The following is a 21,122-nucleotide window of genomic DNA, read 5'->3' on the forward strand; positions in this document are numbered from 1 at the left end:
AGCATGACACTTGGGACTCTTCCCTGGAAGGCTCTCCTGAGCTGTATGACAAAGAAAAAACTTTGTACAATACAGGGTTATTTCATTTTTTCCTCTCATGTTTTAAAAATGTCTTTTTTTTTCTCTTTCTTTTTTTTTTTTTGAACAATAGCTTTTTATTTTGAAAATACCAGCAAGGATAGTTTTCAACATTCACCCTTGCAAAACCTTGTTACAATTTTTTCTCACTCCTTTTCCTCCCCTCCCCTCCCCTCCTCTAGATAGTAAATAATCCAATATATGATAAACATGTAATTCTTCTATACATATTTCCACATTTATCTTGTTGCACAAGAAAATTCGGATCAAAGAAGAAAAAAAAAGCAACAACAAAATGGTGAAAATGCTATGTTGTGATCCACATTCAGTCTCTACGGTCTTCTTTCTGAGTGCAGATGGCTCTTTCCATCACAAGTCCATTGGAACTGGCTTGAATCACCTCATTGTTGAAAAGAGCCATGTCCATCAGAGTTGATCATCACATAACCTTGTTGCTGCTGTGGTTCTACTCACTTCACTTAGCATCAATTCATGTAAATCTCTCCAGTCATTTCTGAAATAATCCTGCTTATTGTTTCTTATAAAACAATAACATTTTATAATATACCATAATTTATTAAGTCATTCTCCAATGGATAGGCATTCCCTCGGGTTCCACTTCCTTTTTTGTAGTATCAAGCTACAAACACTTTTGCAATTTGTGCTCCTTTTCCCTTTTTTATGATCTCTTTTGGATACAGTGCTGGATCAAAGGGTATGTACTTGGTCATAGTTCAAAATTGCTCTCCAAAATAATTGGATCATTTTACAACTCCACCAGCAATGTATTGCTGTCCCAGTTTTCCCACATCCCCTCCAACATTTATCATTATTTTTCCTATCATCTTAGTCAATCTGAGAGGTGTGTGAGTGTACCTCCTAGTTGTATTAATTTTCATTTCTCTAATAAATAGTGTTTTAGAGCATTTTTTCATATGACTAGAAATGGCTTTAATTTCTTCATCTGAAAATTGTCTATTCATATTCTTTAACCATTTATCAATTGGAGAATGGCTTATATTATAAATTTGACTCAATTCTTTACATATTTTACAAATGAGACCTTTATGAAAACCCTTGGATAGAAAAATGTTTTCCCAGCTTTCTGTTTCCATTCTAATCTTGGCTGCATTGACTTTGTAGAAAACCTTTTTAAATTTAATATAATTAAAATTATCCATTTTGTGTTTCATAATGTTCTTTAGTTCTTCTTTGGTCATAAATTCCTTCTTCTCCATAGATTTGAGAAGTAGATTATTCTTTGTTTTCCTAATTTGCTTTTAGTATCACTCCTTATGTCTAAATCATGAACCTATTTTATGAGGCTATTTCTTGTACTTTGCTGAGGTGTTCATCCAAGAGAATGACAGAGACTTGGGTTGGAGTCGATGAGAGTAAAGCACCTTTTGAGTACTTAGAAATTCTATCAGGAAAATGGTTTCTTTGATCCCAAATGCCAGAGCTCACAGAACATAACATCCAAACAGGATTACAAAAGTTTCCCAGAAAAAAATAGATTGGGGCTAATATGTGATCTCTTGTCTCTTTCATCCTAAAGATGATAAAGGATTCCACTTATATTCCTCTGGGAAATCTTAAGGTATACATTTGATATAATACAAAAGTGAGAGTAGGACAGGTAGGTAGTATAGTGGATAATGTTCAGGCTGGAATTAGGAAGACTCATCTTCTTATGTTCAAATCTGGCCTCAGACACTGTTTAGCTGTGTGATCAAATCATTTCATCCTGTTTGCCTCAGTTTCCTCATCCATAAAATGAGCTGGAGGTGGAAAAAGCAAAGCATCTTTGCCAAGAAAATCTTAAATGGGGTCACGGTCATCCATGAATGAAAACACTTGAACAACAACAAAAATCATATTATTAATTGACATGAATGGATTTTCCTTGAATCCAACAGATGAGAAAGTATCAGCAAAGAGATAGGACAAAATACAAAGGCTGAGCCAGCTTTAAAGTTTATCAAACTGGGACCCTATTCCAATTGTAAGGGAAATCACTGGAAACTAAGTAGCAGATACTCAAAATCTGCTGTCTAGCAAGCACAAAATTGAAGGTTGAGGACACTGGAAAACGAAATGATCTTGAAGAACCAAAATTATACACTCAGAGAATCAAAGACTAAGAGAGGGAGGAGAACCTCATTTATTCCAACCTCTTCACTTTTCACAAATGAAAACTGAAGACCCAGAGCTATCGAGTCACATGTAAAAGATCACAGAGATATAAATGGCAGAGCCAGCATTTGAATTCAGTTCCATCAACCCCACAGCCATTTTTTTTAACTTCACTATAGGTAGAGGTATCAAGCACATAGTCTCTCGGTCACAGGCCACTGCCATGTGGATCTTGGGGATCCTCCTGAGCAGATGTAATCCAAATTAAAAGAGAATTGAAAATGTATAACAAAATAAATTTAAAATACAAAAAAAAGTTTATTTTTTTTAAAATACAGAATTCATGATTTTGCATGTCATTCTTGTGCAGAGGCTATGCTAATCTTTTCTGTATCATTCCAATTTTAGTATATGTACTGGCGAAGCAAGCATGATAATGTTTCATTTAAAAACTAAATCAATGGATCACCCCTCAGAGAGATGCCCAGTGGTCCCCATTCAATTTGAGGTTGAAATTTCTGTGCTAGAACAAAGAAACCTGCCTCCCATTACTGAGACCACTTGGTAACCTCAGGGACTCAGCTTCCTTTAGAAATCTCCAAGGTTGATGTCTCCCATTTTTCTAATTTCATCTATTATGTAGCCTTTTTTTTTTTAATTGAAGTGGTTCAAAAAACATTTGAATCCAAAGACTAAAGTTCAAGTACTAACTCTGACACTCCCTGGATTTGTGACTTAAAACATTTTTTTCTGACATCTCTGAGACTACTTCACAGTCATGTGATAACAAGATGCTTAATGTAGAGTTCTTGACTTTGTGTTAGGAAGACCCAAGTTCAAACTCTGCCTCAAACATTTACTAGTTGTATGAACCTGTGCAAGTTACACCCTCTCTTAGCCTCAGTTTTTTCATCTGTAAACTGGAAATAATGATGGAACGTACTTTATACAGTTATGGGGATCAAATAACATAACTTACATCAGATGAGCTTTGCAAGCTAGATATGATTTTTTGTGTCTTCTTGTCCCTACTAGAACATAAATTCTTTGTGGAGATATCATTATTTTAACTCATTCCTATGTCTTTCCCCAAATCAAGACACATGCTTTCAATAATCTTTCTGAACTTAGAAAGGACTTTTTGTTGAATGAGTGAATCATTGAACAAATAAATGGACTGAACGAATGAACTACTGTAGCCTAATTTTCCTGTGCAAAGTATAAAAAAGTGCAATTAGCTAATTGTCTTTACTACTCTTTTCCCAGAACCCTGATGGGGGAGTCTAAAGCAATTATATCTATATACATGTCTAAATCCATAACCCAATCTCTATTTATTTTTATAGATACATATGTGTATGTACATATATATGTATGTATATATATGTGTGTGTGTATATAAACATCCAGATATGTGTATAAACACATGTGTACATATATGCATACATTCATATACATATTTTGATATAACAGATGGAATTATAGAGTATTTTACAACTTACAAAGTGCTTTGCACATATCTTAGAGAATCTTTAAGGTTTATTAATATAGGGACAATTAATTGCTATTCTCACTTTGCAGATGAGAACATATGAGGGTAAAGAGGTCGTGACTTGCCCAAGGTCATAAACCTATTAAATTTCTATGGGGGTTGAATGCAAACTCTGACAGGCTACCTCTTTTTTGGTAAAATATATAAATAGTGAACTAATATATATAAATGTATAAATATATTAATGTTGATTTATATGTGTGTATAAATGTATATATAATATATAAATGTATATAAATATATGAACAATTAACTTAGATATAAACAATAAACTAATAGCACTAATGACACTGGTGGTTAATGATAGTGTGAGTCTCAGCAAAAAAGTCTATCACACTTCCCTTGCTACCTTCTTTAGGAAACATTTAGGAAATTAGAAAATTTGGGAAGTCAGTTTTAACCCATGATACTGCTTATGCCTTATTCCTCATGAAAGTGTTTTCATCATGGAAGTGACACCAGATTCTTGAAGGCTCTGTCAGCATTGAAGTCCAATGGCTGATAGGTCCCCTTGAGCTGGTTAGCTTTCACATCCCAAGAAAATGTTTGAGAGCAATTTAACCAGAATCAATCTAGCTAAAAGTTCAGAGGCTGCTCTGAATCTTTCTTCAGTGTAATAATCTTCATGGATGGGGATGGAAAGGATATGACCTATTGAAAATGGTCTGGAAGAGGTACCGTCTGCATTGGTAGAAATTGTACACTACCCAGTGGAATCGCTGATCTTTGAATGGTGATAATAACTGATACTTATACAGCATTTTTAAATGTGTAAAGTCCTTTACAAGCATCATTGCCTTTAGTATTCACAATAATATTCCTGTGAGGTAGATATCAAAGGAGCTACAGCTAAGTTTTACTTGCTATGTGAGCATGGGAAGATCAATAAAATCTTCTGAACCTCAGTTTCCTCATTTGTGAAATGAGGCCGTTCCTTCCAATGCCCAGTAATGTCTCAAATGAGATGCTGCATATAAATGGGCTCATTTATAAATCATGATACAAATGCCAGCTATTGCTATATCTGCTGCTGTTGTGAATATTAATAACCATATTTTACATGTGGAGAAATTGAGGCTAAAATTGGCCCAAATTACATGAGACCAAGTCTTCTTGGCTACCAGTCTAGTATGCCATCTCTCTGAACTTATACCTAATATGGTACTTTCTGAATAGTGGAAAAAATTAGCCATAATCATTTAAAAAAAAAGGATATTTCTGTAGCATTTCCCTCATAGTGACATTGTGGAGTGGATAGTAGGAGAATCACCATTCCTATTTGACAGATGAGGATCTGAGATTCAGAGGAGATATGGCATTTTCATTATTACACAGTTAAAAATTGTGGACAGTATAATTAAAACTTTGGACCTCAGGCTCTTAACAAAGGCTCTTTCTGTATATCAAGTTGCTCATTTCTAATGCTGATATTCCTGAGCAGGAGAGATCCTTTGTAATGACACATGGGAGGGATGAACTGGGAATGAAGGAAGATATACTTAAAGGGGAGGAGTTTTTCCCATAGCACCTGTCCAGGTTCTGCTGTGAATGCCTATGTCAGGGTTAGTGTATAACTTCTCTGAGGGACTAAGGTCCAGTTGTAGAAAAGATTGGTTGATTCAAAAATATTTGTAAACTATGAACCCCAAGAGAACAGGGCCCACACTTAGGAGATAGTTGCTATAGATCAGAAATGTTCAATCTAGATTTTAAGAATCCATAGATTTGAATGAAAAAAAAAGTTATAACTATTTTTTACTAATCTCTGACAGAATTTATCATTTTTTTCATTTGTGAATGTAAACAACAAGTCTTTATTCTGAGAAGGATCCATGATTTCAACAGATTTCTTTTTTTTTTTAATTTTTATTTAATAATTACTTTATATTGACAGAATCCATGCCAGGGTAATTTTTCTACAACATTATCCCTTGCACTCGTTTCTGTTCCGATTTTTCCCCTCCCTCCCTCCACCCCCTCCCCTAGATGGCAAGCAGTCCTATATATGTTAGCTATTTTCAACAGCTTTCTAAAAGAACCCATGATACAGAAAAGCTTAAAAATTACTGCTATGAACAGAGAATAAAGAGCCATTGAATCCACTGAGAATCTTTAGGGCAGAGGCCATTTTCAGCAGTCCTGCTATATCTTGCCACTGGGCCCCAATGGCTCTGGAGGACAGAATGAGGACTGTACTTTGCAGAGCTTCTGCCTCACTTCAGTACAATAATTTGCAAACCATAACCTCACTTCTTAATGTCATGGTCCTTCTGAAAAATGGACAGCGATAGAGTTGTGATGAAGAGAGTCATATGCATCCAGAAAGAGGACTGAATGGGGACTAAATATGGATCACAACATAGTATTTTTTATCATTTTTGTTGTTGTTGCTTGATTTTTTCTCATTTTTTTATCCTTTTTGATCTGATTTTTCTTGTGCAGCATGATAAATGTAGAAATATGTGTAGAAGAATTGTACATGTTTGAACTATATTGGATTACTTGCTGCCTAGGAGAGAGAGTGGAGGAAAGGGAAGGGGAAAAAAAATGGAACACTAGCTTTTGCAAGGGTGAATGCTGAAAACTATCTTTGCATATATTTTGAAAATAAAAAGCTATCATCAAGCAAAGGATAAACAATAAACAAATATCTCTCAATGGCTGCATGTCAAATTTGTTTTCATCTTTCTTAATAAATACTCTCCAAATTCATCTTCTTCACTCATTTTTTCCCTCTTAGGGAAAGCTACAGTCAGCCCATAAGTGATGTTCTGGAACTATTACTTCTGGAGTGAGAATAGAGGTGTATGAGGGGAGGGAGGGAAGATAGAAAGAGACAATCAGCCATCTCCTTCATTTCTCTCAAATTATACTTCATTTGACCAGCTTAGAAATGGTCTATTGAGAAACCAGTTGGAGGGCACCTCATTTGGTTTTTAGCAGCAGCAATTTCCATGAGTTATTTCAGCAGGCATCATGTCTGCATGCATCAAGTGCACGCCTTCCCTCTCTGTAAAAGGAATCTCTGGTAATTTGGTCATTCAGGTTAGGAGGCTCCACTCTCTGAATCAAGAGCCTGTGCAGGTCTGTAGAGGATGAGCTGCAGGTGCCAGTGAATCGAATCATCAATTTGTGGGAACAAACACGAGAACTGTTTGTGAAAATTACCACCTCCTGGTTTGGGAAAAAATGCTATTCTGAAAGAAGATTCTTAAGAAAATCATTTTCTCTGACCCAAGGGTTAAGTTTTGATTTCTGAAATTTTCTGTTATCATTCTTGTTTGTATTCACAACAGAAATGCTAAATGTTACAAGCTCACATTTTTTTCTGGACTGTGTGTGAAGTGGAGATTAAGAGACAATGTGGGAATTAGGGCTGGTAGCTATCAATTGGGACTCTGAAGTCCTGGGTTCTTTCTATGGCATTTATTAAATAGATAACCTTAGACAATCACATCTCTTCATTGTACCTCACTTTCTTCTCCAAAAAATAAGGGGACTGTGGTATCAGAGTTAAAACTATGTTATGAAGTCAACAAAACCATTTGGCATTGACTAAGACATAGTATCGTTGATCAATGTAATAAACACAATAGAAGACAAGACATAATAGTCAGTGGCTGTAGTAATTTAGTGTTTAATAAACCCAAAGACTCCAGCTTCTGGGATAAGAATTCACCATATGACAAAAATAGCTGGGAAAAATGGAAATTAGTATGGCAGAAACTATACATTGACTAACACTTAACATCCTAGACCAAGATAAGGTCAAAATGGGTTCATGTTTTAGACATAAAGGATGAAACTATAAGCAAATTAGGAAAACAAGGGATAATCTGCCTCTGAGATTTGCGAAGAAGGGAGGGATTTGTGGCCAAAGAAATAGAAAACATTATGAAATGCAAAATAAATAATTTTGATAATATTAAATTTAAAAATTTTATATAAACAAAACCAATGCAGCCAAGATTAGAAGGGAAGCAGAAAGCTTATATAATTTTATATCCAAAAGTTCTTATAAAGGTCTCATTTCTGAAATATATAGAGAACTGAATGAAATTTATAAGAATACAAGGCATTTTTCAATTGATGCATGGCCAAAGGAGTAATAGCCAATTTTCAAGTGAAGAAATTAAAGCCATTTCTAGACAGATGAGAAAATGCTCTAAATCACTACTGATTAGAAAAATGCAAATTAAGACAACTCTGAGGTACCATCCCACACCTCTCAGATTGCTTAGATAACAGGAAAGGATAATGAAAAATGTTGGAGGGGATGTGGGAAAGCTGGGATAGTAAAATAATTTTGGTGGAGTTATGAACTGATCAAATCATTCTAGAGAGCGTGCTATCAAACTGTGCATATCCTTTGATCCATCGATATCTTTTCTGGGCTTGTATCCCAAAAAGATAATAAAAAGCAAAATGGATCCATGTGTGTAAAATGTTTATAGCAGCCCTTTTTGTGAAAATTCTAGTTAGTGTTAGTTATTATTAGCATTCGATCCAATCTCAGTTGGTTGTTGTCCTTCATTCTCAAAGAGGACCAAAATAGCATCACAATGTTAAAGTTGACTTACAGTATCTCTGACAGTGGCTGATCGAATCATCATGAGCTTGGAATGCTATGCCATAAGTCAGACACAAATAGTCCCTATGAATAATTGGGGTGACTTCTCTAACACTGGGCATCTCCCATTTTTTTCTGAGCTAATTAAACTCTCCACTTTGCTCATAGAGCACAGCCCCGTCTCTGATGATGACAAGCCATGCTGGGCAGTCCTGTGCCGATATCTTCCATGTCATATGATCAGATCCAAAACTCTTAAGAGTGTCTTCGTATTGCTTTTTCTGACCACCTTGTGAGCAATTGCCCTATGTGAGTTCTCCATAAAATAATTTTTTTTTGGCAAGCATACATTTAGCATTTGAACAATATTGCCAGCCCAAAGGAGTTGTGCTCTCTGCAGTAGAGTTGAAATGCTTGGCAGTTTCAGGCTGCACACTTCCACAGTGTTCTCAACAGACCATCATAAATCAAGGCTGAAGCTATTGACCACTTACCTCAAGTTGAAATCAATCACCTCCTAGCTGAAGTTCCAAAAAAAGAGGAGTTTTGAATGCCATTAAGCTACTTTCATGCTGTAAAGCACCAAGTCCTTATTCTATTCCAGCTGAGATTTATAAGGATTTGGGGGGAGGGATCATTGCTCATACAAAAGCTGACTCCAATTTTGCAGATAATATGGCAAAAGGATATTATGTCCCAAGAGTCCAAGGATGCCTCCATAGTCTATCTTTATAAATGTAAAGGATATCGATTATTCTATGATAATCAAGGGAGGTGAGAGAATCTCACTTATTCATTGCTGTCAAATTTCTTTAATATTATTATTTTATTCTAAGGCCCTTCCCAGATTCCCCATCCTATGGTCTAGGTAACATCAGACCCCTGGCTATCTAGATTCTGAGCATCTGTTTAGATGTTCTGTGTTCTAAAGATTCATTTAATTCACCCAGCTGATTTATTTCCCATACAGGATTCAGAATTCACTGCCCAAACTCTCTTGACCCTTTTTTTTCCACTTATAAGAGTAGAATTCCACCTCACTTAAAAACTCCTTTAAATAGCTCAAATGCCTCCATTAAATCAACCAATAAATCAAAGAGCCCCAGACTAATTGCAAGAAGTCTCAATCAATTTGGAAAGAGTGAAAACCATTGGATTGGAATGTCAAGAGATTGCCCAGAAGGATATTGGGATTGGCTGAAGAGACTTGGTTGTGACCTGTGGAGCTTGTACAAAATATCAAACCAAAATTCGAGTATATAGCAGCCTACAGAAAAGTCTTTAAGAAAAAATGCTTAGTGGAGGAAAAGAAGCATGGGGTCTTCCCCACCCCAACCCAGAGTAAGTTTTTGTGAATTTTGAAAGTTCTTAGATATTTGTATTTCTCATTATCATCCCAATACTGTTCCAGGATACGGTATCCCTTGATGTATTGGATAAAATGATGAGTTATTCTCTTGTCTGCCTCTTCATAACCCCATTTGAATATTGCCATAGCTTGCTATTACAATTATCCAATTCATTTTACAGAAAGACCTGAATTTAAATCGGATCCAATACTTAGTACACAAGTATTATATGATCCTGAGCAAGTCACTTAACCTGTCTTTGACTCACTTTATCCAAGTATAAAAGTGGGAACTATTGTAGTATCTATCTCATAAAATTATTGTGAGGAACAAATGAAATAATGTTTGTTTTTTTAAAAAGCGTTTAACATAGTGTCTGGTAAATTATATATTCTCTGAAAATGTGTAATCCCAAATTCTTTCCCTCCTCAATAAAAGTGTCAGCATCAAGGACAAACCAAATGTTCTGAAGGAGAGCAACCTTAGGATTTTACAAAGAGCCTGGCAGAAAGATAGGCAGAATTGAGGGGAAGATCTCAAGAAAAAGGTATAGTTCCCCTTCGAAAATACATATTTTGAACTGGAGCCCCACCAATCCCTGCATTCTTTACGTGCTTATGAGAACATGAGGTCCAAAATTTGGAGGAAAGACTTTTTTTTTTATGATTTTTTCTTACTGTACTAATAAATGCCCATTTTGATAAATTAATTAAGTCTATGGTTAATTAATATTAGTTCAGGGTAAAGCACAGAGATATGAGCTTCTAAACTACTTCTAAAAAAAGAAAAGCAATCCCCCTTCTTGTATCCAAATTACTCAAGATCTCCTAGAGTTCTGAGGGAAGAGGTAGTAACCAATACTAGTGATCCTTAATCACTATTTCAAATGAGAGCTAGAAAAGTAGTGCTGGAGTTTTCATTATACTTAGCTTCTGGATTAAATGACAGCCAGTATAATTTCATAGTATTTGCTTAGAAATTAGAATCCTTTGGAAGTTGATCATTAGGATGGTCAGTAATAGGAGGTCTGAACAAGGAGAATCAGTCAGCTACAACTGATCAGTGGCCCATATAGGGAGTTTTGGAAGTAATACCCAATAGTAAATAAAACATGAGAGACACATAAGGGTTAGGCAAGGAAACATGTTAGGCAGCTGTGTCTAAGAGAACTAGCAGGCAGATGCAAGCAGTGTGATAATGGACAGACTGAAGACAGTAGCAGGAACAATGGGGTCCATAAGGACCAGAGCTACTGAAAATGAAAATTCTGGTGGCAGGTAAATACAGAGCATATTAATATAGGCAACATCCCTCAAGTCTGAGATAAGAGTTGTGATAAAAATAAGGGCAGTTAAAACAGAGGATCACCAGAAGACTCTAATTATCTCTAATCCTCTGATCTGAAATCTTTTAAATATATCATTGAATGATAGTTATAATCTAGAACAGTGATTGCTGAAGCAGGGAGGAGGGCTCTTAGAACAGAAAGCAAAGAATGGGAGAACTGGAATAGATCAAAAATCATGGAATTCTATAACTAGGGGAAAAAATTAAGAAAGAGAATGGAAGGTACAAATATTGAAAGAGCTATAACACTAATTTATTTTAACCCATTTCTGAAAAGAAATTGAATTGTATTAGTACCTTGACTCAGATTACCCAATTAAGTAACAGAAAAGTCCAAATTGAAGTCCAGCTCTTCTAAATCTGCATTTAATGCCCTTTTTATCTAGCAGATTACACTGCATTCTAGTCTTACTTTTGAAATCCCTGCTTCACATGTTTATTTCTTGCAGAATGAACCCATCCCATAATTTTACTAGGATTTGAAAAGTTTCTTAGATTATATCCCTCATCTTCCATTTAATTCCCAAAAGAAAATAAACAAAACAGCCCATCTTGGGCCTTCCCAGGGCTCATTTCCAGTGCAGGCCTCTGTGAATCATCCATATATTTATCATCTTGATTCGCCATCTTGCTCAAACAGCTTGTGTTGGACTGCAGACCTGATGAGCAGATTTGAACAATACACTTTGCTTTCTTGGTATTTATATGCAGTGATAGCAATTGATTTAGCAAATTTAAAAGCTTATGATGTGAATCTTTGAAATCTGTTGCTTTTGTCATTCAACAGCTGTTGCCTGAGCTGGATTCTATCAGATAGGTTGATGTTTTCATGACAAACTTGCTTGGGTTAGGGCCCATGGATAGACGGGATGAGGGGGATTGCTTTCCCAATCAAACTGACTAATACTAGAGATGGGAATAGTACATGAGGGCCAGCTTGTATAGTACAGTGAACAGAGCACAGACTTGTAGGCAGAGGACTTGTATTCAAATCCTGATTCTGCATTTGTTACCTCTGTGACTTGCACAAGTCATTTAGCTGTAACACCCCTATTTCCTCAAATGCTTATTCACTCATCAATTGACATAAAACCAAACAAAACATCAATGCAATGACTTCACATTTCTAAATAATAGAGGCTTTTTCTCAAATTTTAAAGGGAATAAAAAGCTATTATTTTTTCTTTCACCATTTCAATGGTGAAACTAGTCATGAATCCAAACACTCCATAAATTTGATTTGGAGTAATTATGAGCAAATGTGATTAAGGACAGAAAACGTGTCACGTAAACAAGTGAAATAGATGATTATGTTATCTCAAAGATGAGTAGAAGCCATATCTTTTGTTGGAGGGAGGAAGGGTCATCGTACCATTTGACATTTGGAAGTCTCGGTAAAGATATTTTTAGTGTGAAATAAGGAGAAATTGCCCAACACAGAAAGTTATATAAACACAAATGGGCTGCCCTGATCTCTGTCACTGGGGGTATTCATTCTCCGCTTGGGTGCCTGCTTGTCAGGCAAGTGAAGGGGTGGTGTGTAGGGGGTAATAGTTCATGCATCAAATGGTGTGGATTAGATGAACTTTGAGGTCTCTTCAAACTATAATAATAGGATTCTAAATATATTTTCTCTTCTCTATAACAAGACCGTATGTCATCCTTATTGGGAACAAGCTCTTTTACAGACCAGTTCCAATCTCTTACCTGCAATTTAGAAGATGATCTTCTCAAGAGAGATGGACTGCTTCTATTCTTGGAGTGGGCTATTTTATGGCTTCTTTGAAAATGAGGTATTAATTTGGGGGAAGATTAATCCAGGTTCTGTGCTATCATCAGTTATACCTCAGGATGTGCCCAAATGTTCCATTACGGCGAGACAAAGGACCTGTCTAGAATTTAAAAGCACAACCAAGAACACAGTTCATTACAGCAGAAAAGTTTAGTGAGGCACGCAGACAGAAGAGGGATAGCATGCCCATTTTGATGGGTTAATTGAATTAGTTAAAGCAACAGTCAAGTCGTGCTGCGAATTGAAATCATACACCCAGCATTATCTGATTCTTAAGAGAAGTTGATGTTTCAGTGCACTACAATTTATAAAATGGGATTTTTATCAAGGGACTGCTTATGTGCTTAGCACTGTGGTAGGTACAAGAAACACAAAGAAAAAGGAGAAATCGTATCTTTTATCATGGAGCTTATGTTCTTTGAAACAATAAAGACCCAGACAAATAAATGCCCAATTTGTACAAAATGCAGGTGGTAAGAATGCTCTGGCCACTATTCCAAAACTGGGCCTGCTATTTTTTTCCCCACAAGATTCTGGAGTTATACTAATGGATTTGGGAGTATTTCTCCTCAGTTTCCTAATGTGTAAAACAGGGAAATAATAATACCTATCTCCCATAGGTTTTTTTTTTCTGGTTTTGGTTTGGTTTGGTTTTTGCTGAGGCAATTGGGGTTAAGTGATTTGCCCAGAGTCACACAGCCAGGAAGTGTTAAGTGTCTGAGATCAGAATTGAACTGAGATCCTCCTGACTTCAGGGCTGGTGCTCTAACCACCACACTACTTCTCCCAAGATTATTTAGAGAATCAAATGAGATATTTGTAAAGTGCTTTACAAAGCTTAAAATTTCTCTATAAATGCTATTATCAACTGGTACTGTCTCTGACTGTTTTCTCTTCCCATTTGCCCCCCTTTAGATGCTAGTAATGAAAGCTTCTTAACACAGATTAGCTTTTTTTTAAGCTAATTATCTTGAAGAAATAGAAGGAACAAAAGCACAATTCACTCTCTCTCTCTCTCTCTCTCTCTCTCTCTCTCTCTCTCTCTCTCTCTCTCTCACACACACACACACACACACACACACACACACACACACCTCTCTCACTTCTCTCTCTCTCTCTCTCTCTCTCTCTCTCTCTCTCTCTCTCTCTCTCTCTCTCTCTCTCTCCTCATACCTTCTAGTTCAATTTCAACATCATAGCACTGGTCTTATCAAGTTCATGACAAGGTTTGACATCACTATTGTTGTTGTTTTCCTGTTTTCAAAGATGAACAAAATAGCATCATTATGTTAAAATCAAGTGACAGTATGTCCAAGTGTGGCTAATCAACTCTGCCACAGGTGACACAAATTGTATGGATCTTGCAATAGAAGGATGGGAGCCACTGTGACATCTAAACATCCTGATGCTTGTTCCTTTGACATTCCCAAATTCTCCAGATTGTGATCCTCAACCACTTCACCCAAACAAGACATAAGAATGATAGTTTTCAGAAGAGCACATGACCTTAAAAAAGAGACGATCACAAACTTCTTCCTTTATGATTTTCATTCTTACTGGCCAACATCAGTAAAGAAATCAAACTAAAGGAGAAAAACCAAAAAAGGAAATACACTGGAGTTTAATCATCTGGGTCTTTTCAAATGTGTTTTACATTCCAGATATATTAACTTTAGAAAAGACTTCTCCCAAATGGAAGGCTGGAACCTACTCTATTATGTCTATGTGTGCTCAAGTCTCTCCAAAGAACTTTTATTTTCATGAAATTTATTACACTCCCAGAAGGCTCTCCAGGGGTTCCTGCATGAAGGGAGGGAGACACAATCAGATTTTAATAACCTCCTAAATCCTCTAAAAAAAGAACTTATGAAATAGAAAGGCTTCAAAATCCTTGCATTTCTCTATCAGAGTTAAACTGGTAAAAATAGCTCAATGATCCCTTTTCTGCTATTGTAAATTTTGAATATTAACCAATTGCCAATTCTTTTGTTTTTTCTGGTTCCACCAACATGAATCAGTCTCTGTTTTCCCCCTTCTTGCTAGACTTACAAAAGATCCCCTCCAAAAAGTCAATAAAATTTCTTGGTTAGGAAATGGTTTTTATCCTCTAGGGCCCAAGAAAGGTGAACCCAATTCTTCCAAGTTCCAAACAAACTTGACCTATTTTCATTATCCTCCATGGATGGGGGGAATCCTGAAACTGTCCTAACTTCTGGGGAGAGAAATTATCCTTGAACTCTGGAGAAACTGAAAATTTATATTGCAAATATAAACCGGGGCAGCGAGGTGGCACAGTGGATAGAGTACCAGTCCTGAAGTCAGGAGGACCTGAGTTCAAATCTGATCTCAGACACTTAGTTAATACTTCCTAGCTGTGTGACTCTGCACAAGTCACTTAACCTCAATTGCCTCAGCAAAAAACAAACAAAAAGTAAATATTTACCCACACTCATAAAGTTGTCTTGCTTTCCTGTCTTTTTATATGTTCTGTGTTTTCTTATACTGAACCTTGATATTCTAAAGCTTCTTAAATTTCAATAAGCTTCCACATATGCCAGAAGACCCTATAAAAATATTAAACAATTAAAATTTGGATGCAAAACACTAATTATTAGGGTGACTAGGAGACAAACACTTCTGTAGGAGTAGCCATTAGAAATCAACCTTGAACTGGGTATTCTAAAAGAAAGTGGTGAGAAAGGAAAACATCCTGAGTATAATAGACAGATTGTTCAAAGGCTAAACATAAGGAAAAGAGTAGAAAAACTTATCAAGAAACAGGAATGAGTCCATTCTGGCTGCAATATAATGACCCACTAGAGTTTATTGTTTATTGGAGGAGTTGGGAGGAAGGATGGTGTTTTGGAAAAGATAACTTTAGCAATTGAGGGGAGGATGGTTTAAAGTGGAGTGAAACTTGAAGTAGAAAGACCAAGCAGAAAGTGACTGCTATAATCTGAATGAGTGCCAAGGGTTTGTACCAGAGTGAAAAAAAAAACATAAGTAGGGAAGGAGAAATGCATCAGACATTTTGTCAAGCTGGACTTGATGAGACTTGGCAACAAAGTCTACATGTGGGGTAATTTTGAATAAAGAATCCAGGATATAAAGTTGGCAGCTGGTTTGATTGGGAGAGTAGTTATTCTCCCAATTAAAAAAAAGTAATAATTGAAACAAGAGAACAATTTGGGGAAAATAATAAGATCTGTTTAGGACATTTTAAGGTTTTGGATGCCAAATTTGAGATGCCCAAAAGGTAGTTTCTAGATGGCACATGATCAGGATGGAGATTATGATCAGATAAATGGATCTGGGAATCATCTATAGAATTGATGAGATTACTATGTACTAGTCTTGTTAACATGTCAATAAGTTAACATGTACCACACTTGGTGCTAATCTGTGGAAACAAATATAAAAAAAGAATCTGACATAACAGTGTTTACAATATGAGTAAATAAAACATATAGAAAGAAACTAAAAAGTTGGGGAAAGGAAGGTTTCTGATGCAAAGACATGAAGATGTTCAGCAAAGTAGAGCCTTGTGGAAAATGAAGTATCAAATGATCAAGGCACCATTCTGAAATGGAAGTGTAGGGAAGAGCTCTTTTCTTTGTGCTCCATTCAGAAGGGCAAATTTTGCTGAGGTGTTGAAGGGGATTGAGTGCCAAGGCTTAGGCAGTTTTGTATTTTTGGTAATAAGGTTTCTGAGGTCATGAGGGAGAAGTACAAAAGAATGGAGACAGTTGGAGAATGATGGATATAACATAAATTAAAATGATATCAAGTGATATGATATTGAATAAAATGAGAAGAGAATCAAAAATCCCTCCTTTTAAGGGACAAAGTCAAAGTTCTGGGGATTCTCATTGTATTGTAGCTTAGATTTAAAAAAAATCAAGGAGTTTAAGGAATAGGAAATCTAAGAGAAATCATTATCTCTATCTATCTATCTATATCTAATGCCATGTTGTACTGTAGAACGGTATGGTATGGTATAGTATGACATTCAGTAGAGAGACTGATAGTGTCAAAGTGTTCAGAGATGTCAAGAAGTGAAAAATAGCTATGATATCAGGCAATTATCTGATCATGGGTAACTTTGGGAAGAGTAGTTTTAATTCAATGAGAGAACTGGAAACCAGATTGCAGAGAACTCAGAAGAGAGTGTGAGGAAAGAATTTGGAAGTAAAAATTGTAGAAAGCTTTCTCATACATTTTAACTAAGAACAGGAGAGATATAAGAAAATATATTCTAGATAGTAAAATCAAGGGAGAGTTTCTAAAGCTGGAATAGAAATAGGTCTGTTTTTAGGCAGCAGAAAAGAGAGACAGACGGAGATAGAGATATAAACAGACAGAGAAACAGAGAGAAAAACAGAGAAACAGAAAGACAGAAAGAGATATTGAAGAACTATGAGGAGATAGAAATAATATTATAAAGGTCAATCTCCTTGAGAGTATGGTAACCAATGTAATCAAGGATGCATGGGAAAGAATTGGTTCTGTAATGAGAAGGACTATTTGTAAATCTGAAGTGGAATAAAAGAAAAGATAATTGGAGAAGATAGCCAAGTGATGTGAGATCAGGAGGGAGAAGTGGATGTCAGTTACTGGTATCAGGGAAGTAGAAAGTGAGGTTCTCAGCCGAGAGGGTTGAGAGCATGAAAGCCATAGAATATTTAAAAAGAAATGAAAGGGTTTGAAAAAGCTATTGTGGTGAGTAAGATAGTAATTCATTAAACTGATCAAGGAAGACTGTCTTGCTACTGTGATGAACTGATTAAGATTATAAAAAACAAATTTATTGTGAACCCAGTCAGCACCAAGTCATGATTTCCTCCAACCCCATTCCATAGTGCAGGAATAGGAGAAAAGTCAGAAGACATTGGGAGTAATAAAAGGTTGGTATTTGAAAAGACAAGATAAGTGATGGTATAAGAAGACAAGAACTCAAAAGTATGGTATATTGGAAAATTGAGAATGGAAAGGATCTACAGGATAAGCAGTGCAGAGGCAATGATTTGGGAAAAATCTGAAGGGTAAAGAAAGAGATTGATATTATTGTAGCTGAAGTGTCATCTTTTCCTTTTTTTCTTTTTCTTTTTGCATTAAATATGGTGACTTTATTGATGGTAAACAATTATGGGACTTTAGGCTTTTCCACCCTACTGCAGAGGTACTTTGGGAGAAAGATGTGAGTAGAACATGGACTTCCCAATGGAGCAACATAAGTAAAGGATGTGGGCTCCTCTCTGGTAGAACTCCTTTTTTTGTCTGTGGACAGACTTTTACAGAAACACCCCCTTTTTCGCCTTTAATGCTGACACTACTATTTCCCTGAATAACCATCTCCAGGTAGCAGGTGAAATCCATAATAGATACACTGAGAGGAGGAAAATGGAAGGCTATACCTTTGAATTTCCCATTCAGCAGCATCAGTGGAAGTAGGGAAGGTGTTTTTCTACTTTATTTCATATAATCTTGAGTCCGTCCACAATATCACAAATTATTTTGGCCAAGTAGTGCACAAGGTGTTAATGATGATCTTAAGGGAAATGTCATATTTCTCATGGTTCACTCCCAAAATAGACATTGGGCATCAACAGAAGGGAGATAAATGACTTCTTGTCTCTACCCTTTAGGAATCCCTGCCTTTTCCATAATGATAAAGACACCATGTAGACTCTACAATGTACTTGACTCCAGCTGTATCTTTTTTTTTTTTTTTTTTTTTTTAGCCTTTGTGTCTTATTTCATCATTATTAAAGCCTCTATTCGACTACTGAGTAACCCACTCTATATTTAGTTGGGCCAATCTTGTAGTGAAATAAAATTTCTCTATCTCTGTTTCTCTGTCTCTCTTATACACACACACACACACACACACACACACACACACACACACAATGGAATCATTCCAATTTGGTAGCATATTTCAGAGCTTAATCATCAAAAATTCAGATTCATCATCATGGGATTATAACTATTGAATAAGAATTTTCCAGGAAAATGCTTTGAAACCGTCTGTCTTGTATTGCTTTGTTCTATATCTATTTAAAAGAAGATCCAAGGATCACCATCAGTATGATGATTGAGGGTGCATGTAAGTAACAAATGCCCTTTCAACAAATTAGATTTTTTTTTTTACCTTACAAAATGAACAGAAAAAAAATGAATTTGTTTTCCCTCCCTACAAAGAAAAAGTCATGTCAGTTGGTTAGTTGCTAATATTGCCACCCCTGTAAAGGAAAATATCATTAAATTCCAAGAGAAAACAGAGAGAGAGAGAGAGAGAGAGAGAGATTTTAAAAATCTGTCTGACTTTGCTTATACACAAGCTAAACATATGGCTCTGTCTCTATCATTGTCTCTCCTTCTCTTTTTCCATCCCTTTTCTCCCCTCTCTTTCTGTGTTTTGTAGTTAAATACTGTTGACTGTTTCAAATTATATGAATAGTCCTTGGGTGGGTCACTTAGGTGGACTTAGATTTGAAAGTCCTGAGATCATATCCTGCCTCAGTCATTAGCTTTTGGCTTTGAGTAAATCACTAAACCTCTTTTAGCCTCAATTTCCTTATTTGTAAAATTGGAGATGATAGTAGAATATATGAAATAATATTCAAAGTATTTTAATGTTAAACACTATTTACATTTTAGCTTTTAGACTATACTAGTAGTACAAGACTCAGAAATGGCTCTGTGAGATGCATGGAAGAAATAGAAATATCACCACCCCCCCACACACACACACGAATGGTGGTGATGGTGGTAGTAGCAGTAGTAGTAGACATAATAATAGTAATAGCAGTACTACTAGTAGTAGTAATAGTAGCAACAGCAGCAGTAATTGTAGTAGTAAAAGTAGTAGTAGTAGTAGCAGCAGCAGCAGCAACAGCAGCAGTTGTGTAGATCTGGGATTGAAATCATCCTATACCTTCTTAGTTCTGATAGCTTAACCAGTAAAAACTCAATCCAATTAAAAAAAAAAAACTTTAGAAAAATTCTTTGAAAAATGTAAGCAAAGCAACTTTGGAAGCCGTTGTTTGGAATCAAATAACAGCAGACAGGATGTGTATTTTATTTGACTGAGGTATTTCTTTTGCCCTCCAGACCATGTATATTAGAATTAATCTAACTTAGAATAAACTTGACTTCCAGAAATCAGAGCAAATGGCTTTCTAACATATATTTAAGGGAAAAAAGTAAGAGTGAGCTATGATAGAAAAGGGAAATATCAAGAATTAGCATTGACTCCATAGATATTGCAGAGCAGAAGCTTTCACAATGGGGAAGTATGACACAGAGGTTAAGTAAAAAGAAGCTACAGCTATCATGTTTACATGAACATCTTGAACTACATACCACAATATGCTCAAAAATGGATATCTATCATGAATATTAATGGTCACAATTTTTTTTTAGGATAGCAGAATGGAATCAGATGAGATGACTTTCACAGTCACAGCTAGGGTAAATTTCCTTAAATAAAAATGAGACAGATATATTATAAAAAGTAAAATTCATGTATGAAATTTGGGTCTTTAATTATCAAACTTTCTCAATAAACTAAAGTTTACTCTACCTACAAGAAGACTAGGTTTAAACTAGATTCAGATATAAGTTAAATAGAGAGTTCAAGCTCCATCTAAATGTTGGTAATTTTCCTAACTAGGGATTCAGAACAATTGTGGTTTAACTCATTTGTTTAAAGTAAACTCTTTAAAATCAAAAATAGAGAATGGCATGGAGCTTCTGGGACTAAAATGGGCTTATTATTATAACAGGCTGTTACAGGAATGCATTAAAAATTTCTCATTCATGGATACCAGGACACAATATCTACCCCAAAAAAGTTTCAACTTTTTTTCTCATAATGAAGCAATAAAATCTTAAAAGCTATCCACTAAAGCCATGTGATGTTATAAATCAAGACTTTGGAGCCTGTAGACATTTGTACTTGAAGGTAAAAATAGAGTCCTTCTATCATCTTTAATATTTATCCTTGATAATGAAGCAACAACAACTGTATTATAAAATGTTTTCTCTGGTTTGCTATTGTTTTATTTTAAGACAAATTTGGTTTTTGGTTCAAAAATGTCCTAGGAAAAAAAAGTGATTATTAATGGCTACTTGGGAGTGGTTCAATTTCTAGTCTCAACTCCCCCGCTCATCAGCTGCGTGATGTTAGGCAAAACTCTTCGTTTCTTCCAGGCTAATGTAGATCTTCTACAGACTAGATTTTTGTGAGGATTAAATGGGATAGTGTATATATACAATTTTGTGATTGCTGAGTTG

At 35.7% G+C, this 21,122-nt stretch overlaps 1 non-coding gene across 1 annotated transcript; it reads right to left on the bottom strand.

The window, feature by feature from the left end:
- Window positions 1-2,542: 2,542 nt before the first annotated feature.
- Window positions 2,543-2,644, bottom strand: LOC127552555 (U6 spliceosomal RNA). Its single transcript, XR_007951431.1, has one exon. It is a non-coding gene; the product is annotated as a U6 spliceosomal RNA (small nuclear RNA).
- Window positions 2,645-21,122: the final 18,478 nt, after the last annotated feature.

The sequence above is a fragment of the Antechinus flavipes genome, chromosome 2, assembly GCF_016432865.1.
Source record: "Antechinus flavipes isolate AdamAnt ecotype Samford, QLD, Australia chromosome 2, AdamAnt_v2, whole genome shotgun sequence".
NCBI classification, from domain to species: Eukaryota; Metazoa; Chordata; class Mammalia; order Dasyuromorphia; family Dasyuridae; genus Antechinus; species Antechinus flavipes.